Genomic DNA, 6,050 nt, shown 5'->3' with positions numbered 1-6,050 from the left:
CAGCTTGGCGTTTGAAACCCTTCATAGCATGGATTCAGTCCGCCTTGTCTCAAATTACGCTAGTCCCATACATTCTATGGGCTTCTCAGTGGGATTATTAGTCCCTCCCTATGAGCTTTAGCCATTTCGACAGCCCCTAAAGTGCTTTCTCTGAAATTCTGCTGTCAAAATTTTAAGTTCCATCTCAAAACCTACTCTTTCTTCTAGAAACCGAATTAATCTCTTCCCCTTCCTTATTTCTTTTGCCTTAGAGATTCCCAAAAGCTTTGAAGGGAGTTAAGATTACCTTTAGTAACCTAGCTTGTCAAATCCATAGTAGATGTAATTAACCATCTGTGGTCGTAAATCAGGAAACTACAAAACTGTGGAAACACTCCAACATCAATTAAGGTGATGTAGGAACTGAAATATGATTAGCAGAAATCTAACTAATTGTATTTTAATCTGTTTGGTTTAACATCACAACAGAAGTAGATAGTCAGCTCAGGACAGCGATCCTCATTTTTCTGAGAATGTAGATCAACCTATTTTAATATTTAAAAAATCATGTAACCCTACCCCTTTTACTTAGAATCCTTTGTCCCAAAAGACGAATGATAAAGAGCTATTATAAAGTGATGAATGTACATTACATGAATCTGAATTTTATTTATCACAATGAAATCTTCATACATTTGAAGAACAGCTGCAGATAGGTATGTGAGCCATGTGAGACAATGCTTATGAGCAGATCATCAGAGCTACAGGAACCAAAGGCAAGACAAAAGAAACTCAGAAGCAGAAGTTGGCAGAGCCTAGCCTAGCCCAGCATTGTCCAGGGAGAGGCCACCCTGGCCTATCCCAGTTGCAGGGGTTCCCTAGGGAGAAGATGGACACATCAGGCTAAAAGCTCCATGCCATTTATGGCATTTCAGTGGTCCCCACCGCCTTGGATTCCAATCTATGTGTACTAAGCAACTTCATGACAATAATTTGGCTTCCCAATAAGTTGGCTTCCCAGCTCAAATGTCCAGAACTTATGTAAGAACCCTTTCAGAAAAATAGGTCACAGGCTATAATCATCAGTGTAATGAATAGGTTGTTTTTCATAGTTTCTACTTTGAAGGTGTTATGCACTGGGAGATATTTGTTTAGAAATTATTCTATTTTTTGGGTTGCCACATATGATGAAATGACTTTAACGTTCATTCATTTTATAGACTAATATGTGTGTGGATATATATAATTTCCCTAGTGTGTCTTAGATTATAAGTTCCTAAAATGCAAATTTCAGGTTTATTATGATTCATTTCTTTATTAATTCCTTTGGGGCAAGATGGACACACTTAGATATTTACTTCATTCCTAAATAAAGGCTGCTCTCATAGAGTTTATATATTAATGGGGAGAAATACAATACATGAACAACAGCAGCAAAGTCATGGTGACAAGTGCTATGGAGAAAAATAAACAGAAAAAGAGAATAGAAAGTGATGTAAATAACATGCATGTAAATAACACCTTTGCCCCATTTTGTGCACAAATGGTAGCACTTTACACTGTCATGTACCTAGCTTTTGTCATACTATATATTCTGGTGAATATTCCCTAATAACATTCAGGATTCCTTTCAATGGCTTCCTTGTATCCCACTGGATGCAAAGGCCCTGGGCTCTGGTTTGTTCTTGATTTGCTGCTTCCCAGTGGAGTCCCCTTAGAAGGTCATTTCCCTTCTCTGAGACTCAAGTTCATCATCTATAAACTGAACTGAGTGATGACTGAGATTGATTCTGACTTTAACATTTTAAGTTCTTTACTCTTGCCACACACATGTTGCAAAGTCTCCTGTAAGGAAAGAGGCATAACACTCCCCATAAAGCTCTGATCATTATCCGGTTTTAAAGGTTTTAAATTTATAGTGCATCAAGGTAGTTCATGTATACCTATTAGAAGTCAGATAATTCTAAAAAAACATGTAATGAAAAGCAACAATTCCTTGTTCCTACTCCCTCATTTTTCTGACAATGTAGATCAACTTCTTTTAATATTAGAGTCCCATTACAAAGAGGTAACCACTTTGAACCCTTTTAGCTGTTTCTCACAGTATTTGCTATCTTTCAAAACAACATGTTTATATTATGATTTTGATTTATCCTTTTAAGGTATAGTTATATATTGTCCTGGAAAATGAAGATTTAGATGCTTTATAAAGTTTATATTACCCTTCACACACACATTTCCCCCTTCATCTCGCTAATGTATAATTTGAACATATTTTTGGTTACACCCATTTTCAGTTGTTTCCATTGTTATAGCTACATAAACATTGTTCACTGTTGAGCCACATGCTGTCCTATAATTATTGCTTTCCTTTTTGTTTTCCTGGAATTTTTTTTTCTTAGCTTTGTTCGAGTCTGTATCTAAGTTTTCTACTTCCTCCGATAGCTCTGTAAAATGCCTCAATTCACTTTCCAAACAGCCAAGCCTATCCGATTATCTATTAGTTCTATCTTTCTTCTCTTATTTTATCCTCCTGGACTCATCTACCCTGATCCTGCTGCTCCAATATTGATGGATTTCTCTCTAGAGCTGATAGACAGCTGCCTACCCTTGGTTAGATCCCTGTTTCCAGGATCCCATGTCTCTTTTCTTTGGTTTACATACTCCAGTGGCTTTCTGAGGGTGCCTAGGAGGCAAATCTTAGAGACCTTGTATATCTGAAAATATCTTTACTCTACCTTCACACTTGGTCGTTTGGCTAGGTATGAAATTCTAATCCAGAAACCATTTCCCTTCATAATTTTGAAGGCATGCTCTAATGTCTTCTAGCTTCCAGTACTGTTATTGAAAAACCTGATGCTGTTCTGATTCTTATTTTATAAGAAACCTGAAACGATTCTATCTGAATTTCTCATGTTCTCAGTGATGATTTTACAATGACATATTTTGGTATGGGTCATTTTTAATTTATCATTCTGGGCAGTGGGCCTTTTATTCTGAGAAAAACTACAGGTTCTGGAGATTTTCTAGAATTTCTTTTATAATTTGCACTCTTCTATTTTCTCATTTCTCACTTTCTGGAACTCATATTATTCAGATCTTGGATTTCCTAAGCTCATCTAAATTTCTTATTTTTGCTTGCCTATTATCCCTTTCTTTGTCCCTTTATTCTCTTTTGGGGAGATTTCCACAACTTTCAATACAAACTTTCCTTCCGGATTTAAAATTTTCTATTATTTTCTAACAGCTCTTTCATGTTCTCAGATTTTTAAAAATATAGCATTCTGGTTTTTTTTTTGGTTTTTTTTTTTTTTTTTTACAGGTACAGTATTTCCCTTATTACTCTAAGGATAGTAAAGTTTTTTTTTTTAATAAAACTTTCTTCTCTTTTCATTCATTGTCTGTTATATCACGGTTTCTTTTGTTTGTTTTAATCTTTGATTCACATATTGGAGGATTTCTTCAGATGTGTGGTGACCTTTGGGGCACTATTCAACTTACTACAATTACTATTTGTGTCCACTCTCAACATCCTAGCACAAAACACCATCATCTCTCACTTGGATTTGTACAATAGTTTTTTAACTAGTTTTAATACCATTTCTCCTGTCCTCCAAAATATTCACCTAGCAGTTGGAGTGTTCATTAAAAGGTAAATCACACCTGTTGTGAGCTTGATATGGAAGAGTTCCTAGATCACATTTCCAGACTTTTAGCATAATGCAGAATGTTAAGGATAGTTTTTAAGGCTATTTTTTAAAATGAGGGGCAGAATATGCCAATATTTATTATCTGTAATTTACAAGGAGGTATTCCAAATTTTAAAATGTCTGTGAGGATATTTTTGAATGAGATTAACATTTGACTCAGACTGAACAAAGCATATTGCCCTCCTATATGATGTTATTTACAACGCTTCTGAGACTAAATATGTGGATTTTTTCCCTCACACTAACTAATTTACCAAATGACACCAATTAAGTGTCCTACTATTTAATTCAGTTCTGACACTATCTACCTGGAGTGAGTATCAGATCCCAGAAGGTAAGGGCTCAGTCCCATAAGACTGCCCCTAGTTCAGACACGAATCACAAGTCCTGGGCCTCCTGTACTTCTGACTGACCAGCTCTAAATTAAGGACTCCCATGACCCTCTTCACAGGTTCAATAATTTGTTAGAATAACCCACTAGGAAACACTCTACTTAGTATTACTGGTTTATTATAAAGTATACAACTCAGCAACAACCAGATGGCAGAGATACATAGGACCAGGTATAGGGAAAGGGTGTGGAGCCTCCATGCCTTCTCTGTGCATGTCACTGTCCCAGCACCTCTATATGTTCATCAACCAGGAAACTCTCTTAACCCTGTCGTTTGGAGGTTTTATGGAAGTTCCATTATGTAGACATGATTAATTAAATCATTGGTAATTATCTCTGTTTCCGGCCCCTGTCCCCTTCCTGGAGGTCAAGGGATAGATAGGGCTGAGAGTTCTGACCCTCTAACACATGGTTGGTTCCAGCCCCCATCCTGAAGCTATCTAGGGGCTCACAAAGAGTCACCTTATTAGCATAAACTCATTGAAGGGGTCTGTTATGAATATCAAAAGATAATGCCTCTGGATCCCTATCACTCAGGAAATTCCAAGGGTTTTAGAAAACCTTATGTGAGGAACTGGGGACAGAGACCGAATATATATTTATTATATCACAATATCACACCTCTAATGTGGGTGGCCCTCATTCAATCAGTTGAAGGCCTGAATACAACAAAAAGGTTGACACTCCTGTGAGTGAGAGGGAACTCCTCCTGCCTGACTACTTTGAGATGGGACAAAGGTCATTTTTGACCTTCAGACTCAAACTGAAACATTGGCGTTTTGTGAGTCTTGAGCCTGCTGGCTTTCAGATTGGAACTTATACCACTAGCTTTCTGGGGTCTCCAGCTTGTCAACTTCAGATCTTGGGACTTCTTAGCCTCCATAACTTCGTAAGCCAATTCTTTATAATAAATTTCTTTATTACATACACAGTCACATGCCACTTAATGACATTTCACCCAATGACAGACCACATATATGACAGTAGTCCCATAAGATTATAATGGAGCTGAAAAATTCCTATCACCTAGTGACGTAGCTGTTGTAACTTCCTAGAGCAACTCACTACTCACGTGTTTGTGGTGATGTTGGTATAAAAAACCCATTGTACTGCCAGTTGTATAAAAGCTGAGCACACAGTTATATACAGTACATAATACATGATATTGATAATATACGACTATACTATTGATTTATATATTTAGTACATTTTTTATCACTATTTTAGAGTGTACTCTTTATATATATATATATTTTGCTGTAAAACAATATTCTGTGTTATACTGGCAGTAGCCTCATAATGTGGTCCTGTTTTTATAAAACATACAGGAACATATGCAAATGTGTGTATACATTATATTTATATATGTATGCATAGGAATATTTGAGAAGGTTGGTAAGTGGAAGGATACATAGCTGGTTAGTAAGAGGGTGGGTGGGGTGAATAATGTGAGCAGAGGAAGGGAGAACAATGGGACAGGGACACAAGCAAAAAGGGGAAAGGAAAATAGAACCTGCACTTAAAAAATATGATCGTATTTATGCACTTACATAAAATGAGAATCTGTAAAAATAATTAAAAAATAACATCAAATATAAAAGAGAAAAATATTATTTTATTCAAGTTACTTAAACCTTTCAATGATTTGCTATTATACTTTAAATAAAATCTCAACTCTTTGAAGAAAACATAGGCAGTAAACTCTAATTTCTTTTTGGATATACCTCCCTAGACAAGGGAAACAAAAGAAAAAATAAACAAATGGGACTACATCAAACTAAAAAGTTGTACATCAAAGGAAACGATCAACAAAACAAAAAGACAACCAATTGATTGGGAGAAGATATTTGTTAATACATCTGATAAAAGGTTAATATCCAAAGTATATAAAAAACTCATACAACTCAACAAAGAAAAAAAAAACAATCTAATTAAAAATTGGGCAGAAGACCTGAACAGATACTTCTCCA

Source organism: Pteropus vampyrus, unplaced genomic scaffold (assembly GCF_000151845.1).
Source record: "Pteropus vampyrus isolate Shadow unplaced genomic scaffold, Pvam_2.0 Scaffold238, whole genome shotgun sequence".
NCBI classification, from domain to species: Eukaryota; Metazoa; Chordata; class Mammalia; order Chiroptera; family Pteropodidae; genus Pteropus; species Pteropus vampyrus.
This window is presented reverse-complemented; position numbering follows the sequence as displayed.